The sequence below is a fragment of the Mustela erminea genome, chromosome 1 (assembly GCF_009829155.1).
Source record: "Mustela erminea isolate mMusErm1 chromosome 1, mMusErm1.Pri, whole genome shotgun sequence".
Lineage (NCBI taxonomy): Eukaryota > Metazoa > Chordata > Mammalia > Carnivora > Mustelidae > Mustela > Mustela erminea.
Genome location: NC_045614.1, coordinates 163,047,359 through 163,071,730, shown reverse-complemented (window position 1 = coordinate 163,071,730; position 24,372 = coordinate 163,047,359).

Sequence of the window (24,372 nt, the reverse complement as noted above, 5' to 3'; positions counted from 1 at the left end):
TTTAAAAATAGAAATTCTCTGGGACTATTTTAAGGAATATAACTATTTTAAAGGTATTTTATGCATGGGATATACATTTCAGAAATATTTCACTTGATTCTACACTGTCTAGCAGTTTAAGGTGAATCCTGAGCTGTGTAAAAGGAGGTTTGTTATATGAGACTGTGGTCAGGGTGTTACTACATAATTTTAATCACCTTTTTTTCCCCTTAAGTCAATCAAGTAACTTCATTTGGTAAAAATTGAAAGAGACCAGATTAACTAGAGATCAGTATAGGATTATTATTGGCTAGTGTATTTTAAGCAGCTTTACTTTTGATTAACCACCTTAACAAAGAGTTCTTTAGGATATTTGACTCTACATTAAACTGGATAATTTGTGGTCCAAAGAAATCATGGTAAAAAACAACCTAGGTTTTAAGCTGTAATTCCAAAAGATGTACTCAAACATGTTAAATTATAGATTATTAGCATATTAGCAAAATTTGTATTTATACTAAAGTGATCACTGGCAAATAACTAGGCAACTCTTCTTATTGAAGATATAGGTATGCCTTATACTTGATAAACTAATCTACCTCAGACACACAAATTCATGATAGGACTTTTGAAAACCAACTTTTCCCAACTCTCTCCCTTACTAATATAATAATTAATATTATGCTCAATAGAGAAGTCATCTGACAGTGCTGGATATAAGAAGAAAAATTCAGAATAAAGAGGACAAATGAAGACAAAGTTGGATAAACATCTGTACGCTAAGCCTTTATGAAATCATTCTAGGAAGATTTATAATTTTATGTTCACCAGTCTATGAAAGCTTGGCCTTTAAAGACCATTTCTAAAGGAATTTCACGTCTGTAGGAATGAAGATGGCTTTTGGATACTATTATTTACAGAATATAACCTATTTTAAGAGCTAAAGTCTCTCTTTTAAAAGCATCATTATACTGCAAACATCTTGTTTTTTTTTTCTCATTGGCTGATTGGGGCAAACAAATGTTTTCACTGTCCTTTTCCTTATACCAAATACTTCTACAACTGCATCTAAAGAGATACCATGCTCTCAGTGGGCAGGTGACTCATTCATTCAGCAGAGATTGGATTTAATTGATGTGACATTGAAAACAGTCTCCTTTTTTAGTTATAAGAGCAATATAAATGCTGAAATGGAAAAGCAACTGAGCAGCATTTATTTTTCTTATATAATTGTACTTTCTTTTCAAGTTCCAGTTCAAAAGATAGGACTATGTGTGAAATAAGGGTTTTCCTGTAATGTGGTAAATTACACCATGTAGTGATAGACTTTCTATAAGAATTACATTAAGGGAAAATGCTTACAAATAGAGAATGGTTGGGAAATTTATGCAAAGTAGGTAAGTTCAATTCAGTATGTAGGTATGTGTAAGCCAAATGAATCTATCACCAGGAATGAGAACACAAGTCACATAGAAAGATCATTGTCTTCAGAATCAGATGGGGTTTCAAATCCTTTCTTAGCCTCAGCTGTGTCATCTACTAAATAGGGATATGGTGAAGGTCAATTGTATTTGTCAGCTTGACTGGGCTAAGGGGTGCCCAGAGAACTGGTAAAACATTGTTTCCCAGTGTGTCTGTGAGAATGCTTCTGGAAGAGATTAGCATTTGAATTAGTAGGCTGAGTAAAGAGACCCACCCTTACCAATGTGGGCAGGCATCAATCACTCAATCCCTTAAATGGAACAAAATGGAACCCAAATTCTTGCTCTCTCTCTTCTTGAGCTATCCGAGGGCAGGAGAAAATGGATGTCTTAGCTCTCTGGGCATCCCTTAGCCCAGTCAAGTTGACATGTAAAATTAACCATTACCCTATGCCTATTTAGTAGAACTCTTGGTTTTCTGGCCTTCAAACTTCAGGATTTAACCAGTCCCTGTCCTCTGCCCCCCACCGCCCTTTTTATCAGGCCTGTGGCCTTGGACTGGGAGCAATACCATCAACCAACTCCCCTGGTTCTCAGGCCTCCAACTCAGACTGAATTACACTATGAGCTTTCCTGGTTCTCCAGCTTGCAGATAATATATTGTGGGGACCTCTAGGTCTCTATAAGCATGTGAGCTGAATTTCTACAATATATCTGCTCATATATGTATATCTTCTGTTGGTTCTGTTTTTCTGGAGAACCCTGACTAATACAGACAGTAATAATAGTACCTAACTTTTAAGGAAGCTGTGAAGCTGCAACTTACATAAAAATACTTACGCAATTCCTAGAACATGGGAAGTACTTACTAAATGTTAGCTTGCTTTTATTGGATCTAGATTTTTCCAAAATTGCTTTGCTAAAATATAAGTAATTATGGAAACACATTAATCTTATTTGTCTACTTGTGTTTTTAATATGATTTATTATTTAAATTTATTATGCAGATACAAATATGATTTATTTAAGTAGATTCTGTGTGCCAGGAACCAGTGATAGGTACCAGAGTTTGAAAGATGATTTTGACATAGTCCCTGACCTCAAAGAGATTGCAGCCTGGTAAACTGATGAACTTTACAAATACTCTTAGTCTTCAGGACACAATTTACCATTTCATTATATATGGCTTTGCATTGTTGTATCATTATTTTCTATCTGTTTTAATTAGGTTCTGTTCTACTAGGTCTTGTCCATTCAACAGAGTATTACAATAATAGTGATCAAAGGATCTTCATTTAATTGTGCTTGGCCCCTCATTTCACAGAGAAGGAAGCTAAGACTTTGGGGGCAGTGCAGGAGGAGGCACATAGGAGGAAGGGACAGTTCCTCAAACTCAAAGCCATAGTTCAGGTCTCCATATTGTGTCTCTCTATAAATCACTAGATGTTAAACTCCTAGGAGCAGGAAATTGCCCTACATTCTATGCCACTCACTAATGCTGGAATTCTTCTGTTCTGACACCTTTAAGGGCAGTGTTTTGGTAAGCCACAAACTTTCTATATTGCCAGGTAAGAACAATTTTATAATCTGTGTTTTATCTCACTAATCTTGGTACAAATGAGGTCTCATTGCAATGAAAACAAAATACTGGTCATTGTACCCCTACATCCTGATGCAAGACCTTATCCTACCCACTCTTCTCCTCAACATTTGCTCAGATACTTGGAGCATTCCCTTATAAACACATCACAGGCCACTCATGTTCTTCTTTATTCTCCATCAGGGTCACATTTTCTCAGGTGTTTGCCGGGGAATGCTCTTCTATAGAGCATGGCTGTGTATTGTGCCTGCACATGCCTGTTGTACTGGGGCCTGTGGTGGAAGGTATGAGTATGTTTGTGAGTGTAGAGCTAACAGTGCCATGTTGGTGGTAGGAAGCCACACCAAGGGGGACCCTCCAGTGGTACATTGTATAGCTGATTTTCTCAGCATTTTACAAACACTTATTATTTTTATCTTTACTTCTTTTTTTCTGGTGCTTCTCATCAGTCACTCAAACCTGGCAGGGTTGAATAGGGAATGCTGGTGAGGGTAAAGGGCACATTAAAACTCAGGTTTCCTTCTTCTTTGGTCATGTGCTTCTGTGTAAGGTGGGATAAAATAAAACAAAATAAAAAATCAACAGCTTCTTTCATTCCTTAAGCAACCAAACACAAAGCCCCCAGCGATTTCAACCTTTACAGTAGATGTTCAGAGAGGTTATAAGCCACTAGTTCCATAAACAAGCAAATACAAAATTTTAAATTTGACTTTTTCTTAGATAAAGTGCCCTGCTAAATTTGTTTTTGCAAGTAAAGAAATAAAAACCTAGAGAGGCAAAGTGACTTCCTCCCATATAATGAAAATAGTTGGTATTGGTACTGAGATTAGCACCCAGAGTTAGGTCTGCGCCAATTGTCATTTCTTACAACTGTCTCATTATAAAATTAAAAAAAAAACTCCTTTCTGAATAAAAATGAATTGTTCTATTATAAACACATGGGATATATCTGAGTGATATATAATTTTTTTCAGTTGATTCTTTATACCCACAATGAGTCTTCATAGTGATTTTGCTGGCTGTGATGATACCTTTTATGTGGATAATGAAAAAGAAAAAAGATAAGGAAATTGATATTTATTTAACTTCCATATAAACAATGCCTTGAAATAAATCTTATATTTCAGGAACTTTAGGATATCCCGGCTATAGGCTAAAACTGCAAGAGAACAAATAGATCTTCATTTCCAATTTTCTTTAAATCTGCTTTTGTTCTGGACTTGCATCTATAATACATGTAATATTTCCAAACCAAACAACTGTTTTTGTATAAGATAGATCAGTCAGCTTCAAGAAGCTTGCTGAATATATTTTCAAACTTTCTGTTGTTGTTGCTATTAATGGAGCTGACTGAATTTATAAAGTAACTCATTCCAGGTTTTGCATGGAAACAAGGTCATTGTTTCCATTACTTTGTTAAAATAACATTTTTTTTTCTGGAATATGGGCAAACCATGATCCTGTACTTAATTTTCCTTTTAAAATTCAGACAGATTCTTGCTTTTCAGTCAATTAGTTTTCTTATTTTGGAGTCTGTGTGACAACTTAATAAAAGAGACCTTTCTTTTGTTTTAAAACAGTTGCTTCAGGGATGCCTTTCCTGATTTTTTTAAATGAGGTTTTTTTCTCAAACTAGTGGACTGTGTTCTGATAAACCCAATGATCTGTCTTCAAATTAGCAAAATAGTTATTTTTCCTCTGAATATGTTTCTTCTTCAGATCCAAATGAAAACATTGACAGCCAGTACTTGTCAAGCTTCTTCAAACTATCAAAGACAGTTTGCCCTATAATAGCATAAACTGAAAGACATCACTAAGCTGTAGTGAAATTCAATATTTAGAATTCTGAATGGTTTCTGCAAATCAAAGGGGAATATCACATTCAGAATAATTTCTGTGCTGGTAAAGGGCATGGGAGCACTTTACTTTTTTTTTTCTTTTGCTCAATATTTCAAATCTTGTAAATTTTTAAAATGTGTTCAATGATTTTTTTTTCCTTTGATAGAGAGGAATTTTAAATGATCAGTGTAAAAAGGAAACTCATGACACTTTTAAATCTTTACAAGTTATTGGAGTATCACTATAGTAATTTAAAATTACATTATGATTTTTAAACAAAAGCAAATAAAATTCCATCTTCATATCCCCTCTTACAAAAGCTGCTATGGGGTAAAAACAGCCATAGAACTAGAATGTGCTTGATTTTGGTTTAGGTTCTGATAGATCTAGCTTTTAGAAATGTAAAAAATTCTATCTGTACTGTCCTTGAGTGCTTGGCTGATCATAGAGAAATCAGAGAGAGTCAATTCATTTGGGAATTATTAGTCTATTTATTTTCAAGCATTTAAAACAATAAAAACCATCAATATTTATAAAGAAATTGTCTCAGTATTAAATATTTGAGTAACTAAGAAATACACACACATACATGGTTAAACATTCGTGTTGTGAATATTTGTTTTGCTAGTGGAAAACAAATTTTAAAAATTATATGTACTACCTCTTACAAATGTTATTAAGGAAATATTTCTCTTCTTCCTTGTTCTTCATTAGATATGGAGATGATAATAATATTACCTTATAATTCTTGGTACTTTTAACATTTCAAAATATATACGTCCTTATGCACCTTTCCAGATATTCTAAAATACTTCTGGCTCTCCTTCTTAAAATATTGCATAGAACAAGAGCTATATGCCAGCTTCAAAAGAATATAACTCTGGCAGCTTTTGAAGATTATAATTCTTTTAAGAAAGATACAGACATCATTCTTTGTGAAGCAAGAATAAAATCATGCCCTTTATTCATTGTCAATGGGCCTGTTCTTCCAGAATATATTACTATCTTTTATCTAATAGCCTATTACAGACTGCAGAGCATGTAAAAGCAATGATATTGCTCAGGGTTTACAGATTTCATTTTTTATTTCAAAGCCATTGCTAAATAACCCCTCAGATGGAAATTCAATACTGGCACACTACATGATAAGCTATGTTAATAGCTCATGTTATGCAAGAATTGAGCAATTACTTGAAACTTAATAGTAGGCCTGTGGATCAAGATGGTGAAATAGTTTGGTCCTGATTTTCCCCCGCTTTCCAAGAAGGAAATAGCTATTCAAGAACAAGACACCACAGAGAATCCAAGAATATGGGAGTGAAACTGAAACACCTTCGTGCACCACAAAGACCAAGACAGCCTGGATTAGAAGGGTAAAAGAGTAGGCTACATATAGACTGCCTTGCCCCTTCTCTAGGCTACTGCATCACCATGTGGCGAAGTTTCACCTGAGTTTTCAGTTCCTCCAGTGGGAAAAGAACCCAGGGAGACAATCAGCTCACCTTCCACCCCAACATTGTGGATAACTTTGTGGGAACCATTATTCTGATCTTGAACCATGGGGATTTCAGAGAACTCTGCAAGGCTCAAACACTGGGAATTTGACTGATAGAAAAGTGGGGAGGGGCTTGCAACAACCAGAACACAGATCTTGGCAGGCTGTGTTCATACCTGCAGTGCTCAGGTGGTAATCCCAACCAACAGTTTTTTTGCTTATCTGCAGAAACAAGTCCAAGGCTCATTCTGACCAGGGAACTTGGCAGGGTGCAGATGTGTCTGATTCAGGTACTCAAGAAATTTTTCTGGTACTAGAACCAGGTTTGCTCACAGCTCCACCTGCCATGGAGAGCATCTTCCAGGCCCATCTGACCAGAAGGGCTGGTGACAACACCTGGAAGTTGTGCAACTCAGACGTATTCTAGCTTAGGGGTGGGTGGGCAGAGCTGATTACCCACAGAACAAAACCTATAGTAAGCATAGAGCATTGTCTTGCTATGCACAGGCAGAGGATTAATTCATAGCCATGGCTTTGGGTGGCTTCTGGCCACTCTCAACCAGAGAGCTTATTTGGTAAATTGGGGCTGGAGTGACCCTGCCCCTTTCTGTCCAGGTAAGAGAGCTGCGACATAGCCTGAGCCTCTTGGATAGTATCTTTTAGCCTTCTCTGAGCAGAAGAGTTGACAACAGCTCCTGGAAGTGGTCCACGGGTGCTTGAGCTAAGAGGTGGGCAGGTAGAACTGATCACTTGCAGAGCAAAGTCACTGGGTCAGTCAGTGTGGGAACTTGGAGTACAGGTCAGCTTGAGTTTAGACAACAAAGAGGGAGCTTTGCTGATTTTAGAGCTTCTCCTGCTGTACTTAGGCAGGAATTGAATCCATAATCCTGTTTATCAATGCATGTAGCCTTCAACTTGTCCAACCAATGAATCTAACCAGAGCACATAGGAAGCTGCATAATGCATTTAATAGTAGAAACCCAAACTAAGCCAACTGGTGAAAAACTGTCTCTGCCAAAGCAAACCTGTAAAATTTGGAAGAGGAGCCCAGTTACTCAAATGTGCAGATACCAATGTAAGGAATCACGATTCAGGGAAAATCAGGCAAATATGACACCACCAAAAGAGACTAATAAAGCTCCAATAACTGATTCTAAGGAAAAAAAGATTTATAAATTGTTAAACAAGGAATTCAGAATAATCTTCTTAAGGAAGTTTAGTGAACTACAAAAAAAGCACAACTAAATGAAATTAAGAAAACAATACATGAACAAAAGGAGAAATCTGACAAATTAATATTAACCATCAAACAAACAAGGCCTAGAGTTGAAAACATACAATAATTGAAATGAAGAATTCAGGGGAGAGTTTCAAAGTAGACTCAACCATGCAGAAGAAAGACTCAGCAATCTGGAAGACAGGACATTGGAATTACCCAGTCAGTGGAGTAAAATGAAAAAGAATGAAAAAGAGTGAAGAAAGCCTATAGGAATTATAGGGTACAATGAAAAGGAACGGTATTTGCATTATGGGAATTTCAGAAAGAGAAGAAAAAGAGAAAGGAGCGAAAAGCATATTTAAAGGATTAATGTCTTAAAACTTCCTAAACCTGGGGAAAGAAATGGACATCCAGATCTATGAAGCTCAAAGGACCTCAAATACAGCTACTTCAAGATAAATTATGATTAAATTATCAAAAGTCAAAGGTGAAAAAGTTTTAAAAATAGAGAAAAGAGAGAACTTACATATAAGGGAACTCCTGTAACTATAATTGGATTTCTCAGCAGAAACTTTTCAGGTCAGGAAAATGAGATTGCATGTTCAAATTATTGAAAGAAAATAATTGTCAGCCAAGAATTTTATACTTGGCAAAGCTGTCCTTCAGAAATAAAGAGTAAAGACTTTTCTGAACAAACAGAAGTTGCGGGAGTTGCAGACCTGCCTTACAAGAAATTCCAAGGAGTTATTAAGTGACTCTAATAAGGAGTTATTTGAGTGAAAGTAGAACAACAGTAATTAACATAATAAAAAAAAATGGTCACATAAATCTCATTGGTAATGATAAATATATAGTCATGGTTAGAGTTTGCAATAAGTAATAGTGGCTATAATTTACTTACAAACTCTAAAATATTTTAAAAAGAATATAAAAAATAATCATAACTACAAATATCTATTATTATACAACATAAAAACATGTAAATTATAACTGCAGTGACCTAATGTGAAGAAGGGCAGGAAAATCGGAAGTATAAAGTTTACAAATTCTGTTGAAGTTATCAGTTTAAAATAGAGTATTGTAAGTTTAAGTTATTTTAAGTAAAACCCTTAGTAACCACAAGGAAAAAATCCTGTAATAATTACACAAAAGAATGTAATGAAGAAGTCAAAGCATACTGATGATAAAAGACTTAACAACACACGCACAAAAAAGCAACAGGATACAAAACAAGGAACAACAAGTCAACAAAACAGCCAGAAATAAATCAACAAAAGGACAAGAGTAAGCCCTTATGTATAAATAATTACTTTAAAAGTAAACAGATTAAATTCTCCAATCAAAAGACAGAGAATGGCTAAATGGACTAAAAAATAAGATAAACTTATTTAGGAAATTCACTTTAGTCTTAAAGATACATATAGACTGAGAGTAAAAGAATGGAAAAAGACATTTAAAGCAAATGGTGAGGAAGAAGAAGAAGGAGGATGGGAAGGAGGAGGTGGAGGAGGGGGAGAAGGAAGACGATAGGAAGAAGACGGGGAGAAGGTGGAAGGGGAAGAAGAAGAAATGTGACAGGGAGGGGGAGCAGAAGAGAGAAGGGACAACTATATTTGTATTAGACAAAACAGGCTTTAAAGTAAAAGCTGTAAAGAGATAAAGTCAACCCAATAGAGGAGTCAATCCAGCAAGAAGTTGTAACAGTCATAAATATTTATGCACCCAAATTGGAGCACCTAAATAATAAAGCAAAAACTAACAGAGCTGTAAGGGGAAACAAACAGTAATACAATGAGTGTTGCATTCTTTAATACCTCACTCTAACATTGCATAGATCATCCAGACAGAGAATCAATAAGGAAACAGTGAATCTGGAGCAAATGAACCTAACAGACATATACAGAACATTCTACCCACAACAACAAAATACACATTCTCCTCAAGAGCACGTGAAACAGGGATGCCTGGGTGGCTTAGTGGGTTAAGCCTCTGCCTACACCTCAGGTCATGATCTCAGGGTCCTGGGATTGAGCCCCACATCAGGCTCTCTGCTCAGCAGGGAGCCTGCTTCCCCCTCTCTCTCTGCCTGCCTCTCTGCCTACTTGTGACCTCTCTCTCTATCAATCAAATAAATAAATAAAATCTTTGAAAAAAAAAAAAGAGCACATGAACATTTTGAGTTCATTTCTCAAAAGAGAACATTTTCTAGAGTAGACCATATGTTAGGCCACAGAATAAGTCTTTTGTTTAAAAAGACTTTTTTTTTAATTGTTTATTTATTGGAGAGAGAGATAAAGAGAGTGCACAAGTGGGGGAAGGGACAGAGCCACACAGGCGCTCCACAAAACAAGTCTTAGTAAATTCAAGAAGACTAGAATCATTCCAAGTATTTTCTCTGACAACAATGACATTAAACTAAAAATTAATAACAAGAAGAAAACTGGAAAATTTATGAGTAGATGGAAATTAAGCAATACTTCCTGAACAATCAGTGGATTAAAGGAGAAAAAATAATTTCTTGAGACAAAGATGCAAACACAATATACCAAAGCTTGTGGTTTCCAACAAAAGTAGTTCTAAAATGGAAGTTGATAGCTCAAGTTTCATAGTTCAAGAAAGATCAAATAAATAACCTCCTTCTTCTGCCTTAAGGAAATAGAAAAAGAACAAACTGAACCTAACATTAGCAGAAGGAAGGAAAAAAGGAAGGAAATAAAAAAGATCAGAGTGGAGGGGCAGCTGAGTGGTTTAGTAGGTTAAACATCTGACTCTCAATTTCTGCTCAGGTCATGATCTCGTGGCTGTGAGATCTAGCCCAGAGTAGGGCTCTCTGCTCAGTGCGGATGGAGTCTGCTTGTTCACCTCTGTTCCTCCTCCTGCTCTCTCTTTCTGTCTCTCTTAAATAAACAAATAAGTTTTTAAAAAAGACCAGAGTGGAAATGAATAAAATAGAGACTAAAAAAATAGAAAAGATAAATGAAACTAAGAACTGGTTCTTTGAAAAAATAAAATTGATAAGCCTTTATCTATATGCAGCAAGAAAAAAAAAAGAAGGTTCAAATAAATAAAATCAGCAATGAAACAGAAGAAGCGACCATTGACACCAGAGAAATACAGACTCATAAGAGACTACTATTAACAATTATATGCAAATTGAACAACAAATTGGACAATGTAGAAGAAATGGACTACGTCCTAGAAACATTCAGTCTTCCAAGACTGAATCATGAAGAAATAGAAAATCTGAATATACTGATTGTCAGTAAAGAGTTTGAATCAGTAATCAAAAATCTCTCAACAAAAAAATTCCAGGATCATATGGCTTCACTGGTAAATTCTATTAAACATTAAAAAATGTATTACCTTTTCAAACTCTTCCCAAAAAATTGAGGGAAGGCTTTTAAACTTATTTTATGAAGTCAACATTACTCTGATAGTAAAAGCAGACAAGGATACCACAAAGAAAATTACAGACCAATATCCCTGGTTAACAATAGGTGCAAAAGTTCTCAACAAAATATTAGTAAACCAAATTCAATAATACATTAAAAGGATCATACATCCAGATCAAGTAGTATTTATTCCTGGGATTCAAGGATGATTCAGAAGCAACACATCAATGTGACACACCACATTAACAAAATGAAGGATAAAAATCACATGATCATCTCAATCGATGCAGAAAAAGCATTTGACAAAATTCAACATTTATTTTTGATAAAAACTTTCAACAAAGTGGTTTCAATGGGAACATACCTTAAAATAATAAAGGCCATAATTCATAAAGGCCATTTATGTCAACCATAAAAATATGAAATCTTGCCATTTATGACATGAATAGATTTTGAGGGAATTAGGCTATGTGAAGTAAATAAGATAGAAAAAAGGAAATACCATATGATTTCACTTATATGTGGAATCTAAGAAAACAAATGAGCAAACAAAACAAAATTCATAGACACAGAAGACAGAAATAATTACTAGAGGGGAGGAGGATTTGGAATTGGGCTTTGGGAGTCAAGAGATACAGACTTGCAATGATATATCATGGGCTATAATGTATGGACAGCACAGTGACTATAGCAAATAATGTAGTATATGCTAGAAAGTTGCCAAGAGAATAATTACCAGAAATTATCATTATAAGAAAAAAAAATATTTTTTTGTAACTATGTATGGTGAGAGATGATAACTAAGCTTATTGTGGTGATCATTTTGCAGTATATACAAATATCAAATCATTATGTGTACACCCAAAAGTAATATAATGTTTTATGTCAATTACACCTCAAAAAATATGTATATAGCAGGTGTCATGTAGTGGTTTGCAATGATAAGACTGGGACTACCAATCATTTTAGCATGAATTATTTAGTCCCTATTCATAAGACTATTTTGAGGGTATTATTATCCTCTTTTTTTTTTTTTGATGTAGAAAACTGAATCATAGAGAGTGTAAATCATTTACTTAAGGCCATATAACTTGACTGGAAGGTTAAGATCCAAATCCAGGGAACTTGATACCTGTGATAACTTCTTAATCTCTAAAATATATTAGCATTTGCAATTTTTAATCATTATAGAGATCCATATATTAAAAATCCTAGACTCTACTGATGGAGGGGAAAAACTTTAGAGTCAGAGAAGCTTGAGCTCAAATTTCATTTCTGTCACTAGCTAGGAGAATATATTGAGCAAGTTAATTATTAGTCTCTTAGTTTCTTCATGTTAAAGATTAACTCATGATTATCAAATTTATTCTCAATGTTCTCCAAATGTGAATGATTACTTTTAGACTCAAGGTAGGATATAAACTAAAAAAAAAAAAAAAAAAAAAAAAAAAAAAAAAGATAGGCTATATATACAAATGTTGAAACTGTAAAAATAATATTTTTAAGAGCATGAAAGACAAATTGTTGAGTTTATATATAACAATGATTAACAAAAATCTAAGGAGTAGATTTTTATATCTCTCTTCTGCTTAAAATTATATTTTATTTTTAAATAATTCTGCATTCACTTTTTATATAAAAATTGTTTATGATTTTGTTATCAATTGCCTTCCCAGTATTTTTCTCTGTTCTAGTATGTTTTCCTTAATTTTGTTGAATAAAGACAGCATAAAATGATAATAAATCACTGTAAGTATGACTGTTAAGTATTCACAGACAATCCCCTGTTGCTGTGTAAATTACAATGGAAGTAAGGGAAAATGTTAATATTGAATATATTCAATATTGAATAAAAGCCAATAATGAGCTTGCTTTATTACAGCAGAATCAATAAATGTACATTCTCACTTTTTATTTATTATATTTTATTTCTGTTTTGGTTCCATCTGCTTTGATTCATGGGTTGGAAATCCTTCATTTTATCCCAAATTAAAGAAAAAAAATTTCAAATTATTTTTTGTGATCTGAAATGGTCAGTATTATTTGAATATCTTATTTTGCTTATTAAATTACAAAGCTTTCCAAATTAAAGCAGATGTCTCACACTTAAATGAATATTTGTGATTTTACTTTATAAATACAATCATTTTAATTTTTTAATTTATTAAAGATCTTATTTAATTATTTGAGAGGGAGAGGTAGAGCTCACAAGCAGGGTGGGGAGGGAAGGGCAGAGGGAAAAGCAGACTCCCTGCTGAGCGGGGAGCCTGATATGGGGCTAGATCCTAGGGCTTGATACCAGGATCCTAGGATCATGACCTGAGCCCAAGTAAGACACTTAACGGACTGAGCCACCCAGGTGCCCGTATAAATACAATGATTTTTAAAATTATGACTTTGAGTAGGTCACAGCAAGGTGAAACAATTCATGGAATGATTTTTGAAATGGCTAATCAAATTTATTACATGATTTATATATATAATATAAAAATATATCATTACTGAAATTTAAAGTTACTTTTTTTTTCCTAGTTTAAGACGTTTTCTAGTGTATTTAGCGTATTTTTAATTGGCTTGACATTGAATTCTGCCGATAAAATTTTTATATTAAATTAGTGAATTTTATGTCTTCCAAATATATTCTAAACCTTTTGTGTGTGTGTGTATATAATACACACACACATATATATGTATATATATATATGCCAAACACATACATACCAGCATACATATAAAAATGTATACACACACACACATATTTATGTATAAATGCATATATATATATATAGATAGATTTCTTGGAGAATAATTTTATACACATTATATGTATTTGTATATATAACATCTCCAAGGAATATTTCCCTAGCATGTTTTGCAAATAATTGAAAATAGCATGATTGAAACTTACAGAAATCTGTAGCTAATGTTTGAACAGTTGTTCCATGGCTGCTGAAGGCAAATAATGCTTGTGTTGGTGCCTGAAAGGTCAGATGGGGCAAAGGAGGAATGTTCAAAATAGTATGAAGCTGTTACAATTTGTCACAACAAAACAAAAGGTCAGTTTCAATTTTTTTACAATGAAGCTGATTCTGGAACTCTTTTTTTCTCTTTTGACTTGTTCAAGATAGTGTAGTTTTTCTTCCATTCAAAATGTTCTTAGCCTTACTGAAAAGAAAAAGTCAAGTAAGACAAAAAGGATAAATTTGGGGTTAAAAACCAGAACACAACCCTTTCCCAGCAATCATGTAAGAAAGACGTTATGAGAGCAGGTGTTCAGTGGCCTGAATTCAGCTAAATCTGGTTCTGCCAATGACTCACTGTTGGGAAAGGTTGACCTATTCAATTTTAAAAATAGAACTTTTAAAATAAGCTGGTCTGGGGTAAAGTTGACCAGATATCCCACATTAATGGCATAGTTTTTTATTTTAGGTATTTTTTTTCTATGACCTGTCCAGTTATTGAAAAAGGCAACAAATATATCTATATACTTACTCATCCTCCTTTATCCACAACTTCTCTAACATTTTCTATGCTTTATTCAGATGGCATCAAGGCTGTGCGTCTCTGTGAGCACATGACGATAGCAGATTGATTGTTGCATTCATTAACTTGGTATCCTCTGTGATTTGCAGTGTTTAAGTCACTGAAGCCACTGTCTCCCCACGGTCATGTGTTGGAGCAGCAGCCAGAATAGCTGGTTTGCCTTAACTACTACAAAGATATTTTCTAGGACCCCCTAGGTGGCCTTTCAGCTATTTTATTGACTGGATTTAGTAACTTTTTTTCTAGCACGGAGTGCACAGTTTCTTCACCATCCTAGACTGCTGTATATCATACCCTGCAGACTGACTATGTCTATGCTTTGCATCAACTATGTCACTGCATTTCATTCTAACCCATCTGCCCGTCATTACTTTTGCTCTGAGTCCACACCTACTTGGTTTCATGTCTTTCCGATCATGTTAGATTGATATTCTTCCTCTTCTGAAATGTTTCTCTTTTTTAACCTGATAATTACCATTTTGACACCTACCTCCTTGATGTTTCCTTTCTGGCATACCTCTGCCTCTCAATTTATTGATCTGTCCTCTGAAATATTTCTTTTCTTGTTATTATATGTGTGCTCTTTTAAGTGCATAAAGTTATTGTAAGGGCCTATTTAGCCAGAGCAATTCCATCTCGGTTAAACAGTGATTTTGTTGTTTATGCAGTAAAACATATACTGACCCTGTCCCCCACCACCCCGGGGGAACTTACTTAAAAGCAAGTCTGGGAAACCAGTAAAATATGATCAACCAGTCCCTGATAACAGAGCCCAGTACACAAGAACGAGTCAGACCAGGTGGAGACATCCAATCAGTAAAGCACACATACTATCTCCCTAACTACCAAAGAATGTGGGCCCTGCCTTTTGGGTGCCTTTTGGGTGCCAATTCTGACCAAGGTAATAGGCTAGTTCAAATAGCTACTATAGGGTGAATTGTAATTCAATTGGCCACCTGTGTGTGACCTGACATGACTATGCAAATTTCTCTGTGTGTTGCAATCTCATTGGCCACCTGTGTGTGGCCAGGCTCAACCACATGGCCTTTGCTCTATAAAAGTTAGTCCATGAGGTTGGGAGGGGTCACGCTCTCTGTAAGAGGCAGCCCCGACCCGTCGGTTTGATTCTCAGTGCTGGCAAGAAATGAAGCTTTGCTTAACCTTCGCTTTGTATCAGTCTCACTCCTTTGATCACGGACCCTAACAGTTATATCCAGAGCCATGGAGATAGACCCTCACTCTGCTTCCAGAGAACATTCTGGAAATTCTTGTTTCTTTAATAGGAACTATGGCCTACTGGACTGCAATGTCTGAGTCTATTTCTCATTGATCTCTTAAGCTTTCCTATTAGGTTTGTAGGAGAGTTCTGCCTGTAAGATTAAATATAAAACTTGTGCTCCCCTTTCCTTTGCAGATATCTGGTATCATTAAACAAAAACCAAATTGCTAATTCATAGAATATTCATTAGAAACTTCCACACAGATTGATATCCTTCAATTCTCATATGGACACACATATATAATCATACTGATCATGATCTTTTCATTAATTATAGCCATCAATTCACAAAAAACCTTATTAAACATATCCTTTTAGCTGCTATTTCTTTTTGAGCAGTTACGTTATGCCAGATATTTGGTAAGTGCTTTATAAAAACAATACATTTTTCTGTATATAGCCATCCACCTTCCCAGCACCATTTATTGAAGAGACTGTCTTTTTTCCACTGGATATTTTTTCCTGCCCTGTCAAAGATTATTTGACCATAGAGTTGAGGGTCCATATCTTGGCTCTCTATTCTGTTCCATTGGTCTATGTGTCTGTTTTTATGCTAGTACCATGCTATCTTGATGAACACAAACTGAGGGTTTTAGAGGGGAGGGGGGTGGGGGGGATGGGTTGGCCTGGTGCTGGGTATTAAGGAGGACACATATTTCATGGGGCACTGGGTGTTATATGTAAACAATGAATCTTAGAACACTACATCAAAAACTAATGACATACTGTATGGTGGCTAACATAAAATAATAAAAAAATAAAAAATAATAATTATATTTAATTTTCTCAATAGTCCTACAAATAGATAGTAAAAGTAGTGTGATGGTTCCTTCTTACAAACACCGATACCGCGACCTAACTGATTAAATATCTTTTCTAAAATGACACAGTCAGTAAGGAGACATGCCAAGCCTCCAACTCAGAAATACATAATTGAAAATTCTGGACCATTAACCAATAACATACACAGACTAAACTTTGGTAAACTCTATTTTGAAAGTGTAAAAACCTGTCTGAGACTGCAAGAGTGAATATCAGCTAAGATTAGAAAAGGAAAAAGTAGCTCTGCCATTAATCAGTCTGGATAGGTTGGTGGACACAGAGAAAGGTAGTCTCCAAATTAATGGAAAACATTTCCCCAAGGCCATGCAGTAAAATGCCATAACAAACCAGCTCTTCACATGATTTCTGCTTGCTTAACCAGTGCTGCTGCCAGAAGTTCTTGTTTTTCTCATCAATTACTGGAGACATCTAATTGCTGAAATTCTGTCACCTCATGACAGCACCCAATTCATAGTTAATCCTCACGTCTCTTAATCTCTCTTAAAAGGAGCATCTAAGCATAATTAATGTCCTCTTCCCTTAGACATGCTTCTGAATGATTCAGTAGTAACCAAACCTTACAAAAGATGCTCCCTTGCTCTCTCTTGTCATATGTCATTCCATAGTTTCTCCAGAGTGCCCTCCTGTGCCGAATCAGGCCAATAAATTGATTCTACCAGACTTCAAATTTGTGCCTGGTGGTCTTTGGCTGATTAAATCTTTAAAAATGTTTGGTGAATTAATACACATGAGTAATTCCCAGATGAAGAAAAACAAATAGCCTTTAAATATAAGAAAGAATGTTTAGCATCTTTTATAGTAAAGATACAAATTAAAATGGTATACCAAACAAGTGTGTTAGTTTGATAAAGATATTTAAAACTTTCAAGATTCTGTATTGTCACGATCTGGTAGTGAAGGTCTGGATACTGTCATATAGGCAAGTGGAGTTATATGTCACTTTAAATTTTCTGGAAGAATATTTGGATTTAAAATTTTCATTTATAACCTAACTTCTAATAGGCTATTGGAAAAAATAATTGAAGTGCAGAAAAAATTTACTAGGATATTCATGCTAACACTTTCAGAAAAAAAGAAAACACATGATGTAAATGCCCCCAAGGAGACATTTAGTAAAAGATGGTACATGTATAAAACAGAATTCTAAGTCAACAAAAAAGTCTTTGTAAATTAATATTCAGTGACATGTTAAATTTAAAAAAGATAATTTATTGAATGATATGTATAGATCAAAATTTCATTAAAAAGCTTAGATTTATAGATGTATATATGGGTATATGTTAAAAAGATACTAAGCAATGCTCTTACAGGATTTTCTGTAGCAACATAATAAGTATCATATCCCTTTCTTGTACTTTATGAATATACATTACTTTGTAAAACAAAGTATAAATATGAAGTGTAATTAATCTGAGATCCACATGCATTAAGTCATTATTTCAGGAAAAAAATGTTATTAGCCAATATATTCACTATTTCTCACTGGCTTATTACGAGCTATAGTTAACAGCAGCTATATCAGAAGCCTGTTATCTCCATTCCACAAATAAGATACCATCAACACATCAGATGACATTTTTTTCCTCAGTGGAAAAGAAGGAAAAAGTGATGTAAGAGACAAAGGTCAACGAAGTTGTACCTTTAACCCCAAACTAATCCATAGATTAGAGCAAATATATTCCTTTCCATACACTTCATTTAAGAACTCGAATTGCCGGGACGCCTGGGTGTCTCAGTTAGTTAAACATCTGCCTCTGTCTCAGGTCATGATCCCAGGGTCCTGGGATCGAGTTCCAAATCAGGCTTCTTGCTCAGCTGGGAGCCTGTTTCTCCCTCTGCCCCCACTGCTTATGCTCCTGCACTTTCTCTGATAAATAAGTAATATTGTAAAAACAAAAAAACAAAACAAATAAAACCCTCGAATTGTCAAAGGAACTGGTTAAACATGCTACTAAACATACTGTGCTGGAAAACTCTCTTCAGTTTACTCCCTCTACCCACACCCTGACTCCTACAGGGAAGACCAGACTACAGAGATGCCCAAGCTACCAGTTGAGGCTAGGATTCTTTTAAGAGAATAAAGAATAACTGAAGTGCCTTTCGTTAAATACAGGGAACTTTCTCATGAAAACATCCTTCTTGAGTTACCTCTTCACAAAGAAAGATGGCAGGTGTAGATGGCCTGAAGGTGACCCTGGCAACTGAAGATCTAGAATTTCTGACTGTCACTTAGCTGAAGACCTTTAATGACTGAGAACTCTACCATAGCATTCAATAGCAGTGAGTACTTTCAATATATCACCTCACTTCTGGGTTTTTAGAAGTATTAGTTATTGATTAGAGTTAGTTAGAAAGTAATAGATATATATTTTTATGTTATTCCCCACTGAACTGTTAGCTCTATAAGATTATATTACTCACTGAACAGGAATAAAAATACAGTCATGTGTCTTTACTTATTACTTTTTTCATGCTAGCACATGACATCCATTCAATAAAGTTTATTTACATGAATTTAGTTATGTTCATATCTCATGCATAATTTGTCATGGTAAATAATTTGTAATATATTTAATTTGGAGGCATGCCACTCTGTTTATAATGATTTTTTTTTCTTATTATAAAATATACATGATTTTATTTAATACATGAAAATATAGAACATTATATAATGAGATCAAAATTTTCTCACAGTCCCACATCCCCGTCTCTCTGAAAAATATGCATTAACTTTTGAAATATTTACTTCTTTGTATGAAGATTTTACCTAGTTGAGATCAATGCAGGTATATGTATGTATCTTTAATATAATATTTGTTGTCATAATTTTTCAATCATAATTATATCATAATCCTATTTAGTATGCAAAAGTCACTTTAAAAAAGAACTTATTAGGACTTACTATAAAAGGAATCATGATTCCTATGTATACATTTAATCGATATGTACACATCTAGAAATAGTAACAAACTTTATTCTATTAATTGTTATATCTACCCATTCCTTTTCTAGCAGAAGAGACTGTAACAGCCATTGGACCTCAAATCATGTACAAAAGGCATATAAAATATGTATTCAGATCTCTCCACTGAGATAATCCTGATAACACTAATGAACCTTTTTTCTCATTGTATCATCAAAATTGCCTGAATAGAGGGTGTTCATAACTATAGACTCTTCTCTTTTATCCCCCAGAAATTTGACTTAAAATGCTCCATTTACATTTGGTAGTAGTGATAGCATATTTTGTGGATTTCATAGCATCATTACAAAGTTAAGCTCAGAAATACTCTATTTCTTTAAAATGTCACAACATATATACAGATAGGAAAATATTTCATAAGACTTCTCGCTGAGTTGAAATTCAGCAATTAATATTGATGCAGATGGAAATAATATGGCAGGAACTGATAATATGAATATGATTCTGTTGGTTTTTCTAACAATTCTATCTTATTATCCATTCTTCAGAACTGGTAAGACAAATGATCAGGAAGCCAGATAGCCCACAATGCAAATCTTTTACTGTAGGGTAAAAAGAAACAAAAAATACTATATTATATTCTAGGTTAAAATTCATATTCTATATTATATTCTAGGTTAAAATTCATTCCTCATAAATTTGCTAGATTATTTACGGAGCACTGCAGATGTTCTAGGTTACAGTTTCCCCTGACTTGGAGGAACTTACTGTTGAGTGGGCATGTCTGATATGTCAAGAAATAATTATAATGCAACAATCAATCATGTAAAAAAGTTATTCAAAGAGTATAATGGAAGCAGGTATAAATTTCTCACCTTATGACTAATTATCTCAGGTGACTTCTATAACAGAAGGAAGACGTTTAGTGATTTGAAAGCCTTTCTGTTAATTTCTGACATCATTGACCTAATCTTTAGGCAAAGGTGTTTTTCTCTATTTTGATCCATTAGCTGTGCCTTTGGTGACCCTAATAAAAATACTGCGGGAAGAGTGGAACTTGAAGAAGGGGAGAGGGAAAATCAGGAAAAATAAAATGTACTCATTCTCTAAACTCATTCTCTCTATTCCGAAAGAGACAGTTATTTGAACATTTCAACAGGATATAGCCAAATCTATACATTAACTTTTGCTTTGTCATCTGAGAAATGCATTTCAGTTCAGGCCCATTTGCTGCTAAAAATTCTTTCAGAAAGCAAAAATGTAAACTGGTATTTCTTGGGTAATGTTCTGTTTTCAGTGGAAATGTGTGCATGCATTTTTTAACCCCCTCTAAAAGTCATTATGATTTTTCAACTTAAAATGAAGGGAAATTTTACTCTTTAGAGATAAGAATAAACAGTTTGAGCAAGGAAAAAAGAAAGAAAAAGAAAGGTAGACCATAGTCCTTTAGGAGAAAAGACATTAAGAATCTTTGTTATTTTCTTACCATTCTGTAAATAGTAAAGACCTATTCTGACAATATGTTCAGAAAGAAATAATGAAACAAAGAGTTGGGAGATAGAACTGAATTTTATTATCAGGTCTATTAAGGATTTTGATTTACTAACTAGCTTCTAAAGTTCTTATGTTCCTCTTGTCTGACCTCTTTGTTTACAGGGAAACTTGTTCATATAATGTAGCTTCATATAGAAGAAATACAGAAGAATAATATGAAAGAAGTAATATGTAGGAAATAATAAATAATACTCTCAATAGTTGGAAGTATCATGGAGAAAATAAATCAGGATCATGTGATAGAAAGTGATTTAGGTTTTATTAAAAGTTTCCCTGTGGTAGTGGCATAAACTTTGAGACTTTAAAAGAGAGAGAAATATTCATGTGACTAGAAAGAGTTGTTCATGCAGAGAAACAGCTAAGGTAGAGGACTTGAAGAAAGTCCTTGGAAGTCATTCAGAGTAGCATAACCTGATTTACATTTTTTAAAATCTACTGTGTAGGAAACTGATTATCAGAGAGTAATAGTTGTAGATATGAAATCAGGAAAAGAGTTGTTGCATTAGTCAAGGTAAAAAGTGAGGGTGGCGGGAACTGGTGTTGATAGTAGAGACAGAGAGAAGCAGTTGTAGTCATGGTATATTTGGAGAACTACTAGAGGGTAGAATCAATTAGAAATACTAATGTATGATATGGGGTTGAAGGAATGGAGGGATCAAGCATAAATCTGAGTTTATGAGTTTATAAACCTTGAACCTGAGAAAGGCTAGCACTAGGGATAGGAGGAAGATGAGACATTTGGGCTATGGAAGCCTAGTAAACTATTTGAAAGGGAGAGAGTGCATTTTGCACTGGTGGTGTTGCTAAGAGATCAGTAAAATGAAAACAGAAGTGACCAATGAAATTGGTGACATGGAGCTCATCGGTACCCTTGCCCAGAGCAGTCTGAGGTAAAATTGGGAAGGAAGATGGATTAGAGAGACTATAGGAATGACTGGAAGGTGAAGAAGTAGTGAAAGAAATGAGAGATGAATAAATAGTACAGAAAAAATAGAGGCAACTTTTTTTTTTTAAAAAGATTTAATTTATTTATTTAATAGAGAGAGAACGAGAGAGAGACTACAAGCAGGCAGAGCAGCAGGCAGAGAGGGGAGGAAGCAGGCTCCCTGCCAAGCAGAGAGCCTGATGCGGGGCTCAATCCCAGGACCCTGAGATCACGATTTGAGCTGAAGGCAAAGGCTTAATCCACTGAGCCACCCAGGCGCCCCTAGAGGCAACTTCTTAAAATTTGACTATAATGATTAACAGAAAAATGGTCAGGTAAATGTGGCATCCAAGGGAGATTTGTTTTTAATATGTTGGACCACTCTTTGCACATTGATAGGAATGATGCACAAAAATCATTTGCAAGAATTAGATGCAGCTGGTAGAGGCAAGAACTATAAAAGACAAGCTCTTAAAAAATGTAACAGTGGATAAGATACAGGAGGAAAGTGGAAAGTTGGCCTTCAATAAAACCTATGGTTTTTAATTGGTAAGGACAGAGACGCAGAATATAGGTATTGAGATGGGTGCAGGTAAGTTAGGAGATTTGGAGGCAGGTTGAGCGAATCCCAATCTAAATGGTCAATGACAATAATGTAATAGCTGCAGCTGTTAGCTGTGTGGGTGGGGGCGTGCAGGGGTGTGTAAGTGCAAAGGTGGAAGTTCGATGAGATAGAAAACAAGATATTAGTAAATTAGTTATCTTGAGATTGGAAAAGAAAGGCAGGATGGTTAGGTTCATTAGACCCCACACTCAATTTTGTAAAACTGACCTAAATATATTTCTTATGAGAACAAAATAGGACCAACTATGTAAAGTTCTTGGATGCAGTTTTTGAAGTAAATACAATAGATCTCTAAAATGATAACTTTATTACCCATACATTTTGTAGTGTCAGTTTTTTAATAAATTATTAGGAAAAAAGATTAGGGAAAATTAACCAAGGTAAGAAGGTAGAGATAAATGAGCATTCTTTTAAATTACTTAAATCATTGAGGTATAATTGACATAAAATAAAATTTTCATGCTTAAAGCATCTGTTTGATAAATTTGACATATATGTACATGTATATGTATATATATAACACCTATAAAACCATCACCATGAACAATCAAGATAGTGAATCTAAGTACAACCACAAAAAGATTTCATGTGTCCCCTTATAAGCCATTTCTACTGTCGCTTCCCGCCTCCCACTTCAAGGGAACCATGGATTCTATCAATAGAAATTTGTTTGTATTTACTAGAATTTATATAATTGTTGTTATATAGTAAGCATTCTTTTTTGTCTGACTTCTTTCATTCAGTGTAATTATTTGAGAATTTTCTTATGTTGTATGCACTGATAGTGTCTTCTTTTATTGCTAAGTAGTATTGCTAAGTAGTATACCATTGTTTATCCATTCACCTGAGATGATATATTCCCTTGAGATTGGGTTGTTCCCAGTTTGGGACTATTATAAATAAAGTTGTTATGAACACTTGAATATAAGACTTTGTATGAACATGTGCTTTCATTTCTCTTGGATCAATATCTAGGAATGAAAGAACTGGGTCATATGGTAGGTATGTTTAACTATTTAGAAAACTGTTGAACTTTTTTCCAAAGTGTTTGTATTAACTTACATTCTCACCAGCAGTGTGAGAATTCTCATTGTTCTATTTGGAATGCTCAGTATTTTTGACTTCAGACATTGTAGTATGAAATGGTTTCCACTTGTGATTTTAATTTTCATGCCCCTGATGACAACGACATTAAATTTTCTTCATGTTTATTTGCCATCAATGTCTTCCTTGGTAGAGTACAAATCTTTTCCGTATTTTAAAAATTGGGCTTTTTAAAAATTGTTGAATTTGGAGAGCTCTTTACATATTCTGGATACAAATCCTTTATTATATGTGATCTGCAAATATTTCTTCCCCATCTGTGACTTGTCTTTTCTTTGTCTTCATGGTATCTTTTGAAGAGCAGGAATTCTTAATTTTAATAAAACCCAATTTACCTTCTTTTTTCCTTTTATAGTTCATACTTTAGCATGGAATCTAAAAATAATTTTTTTTTTGCTTAACTCCAGGTCACAAAACTTATCTCCTTTATTTTTTCTAGAAGTTTTAGGGTTTAGGATCTACTCTAATATTTGTGGCATCAAGAAGTGTAAGTAATACAGGGGTGCCTGGGTGACTCAGTAGGTTAAAGCCTCTGCCTTCAGCTCAGGTTATGATCTCAGGGTCCTGGGATGGAGCCCCGCATCAGGCTCTCAGCTCAGCGGGGAGCCTGTTTCCCCCTCTCTCTCTGCCT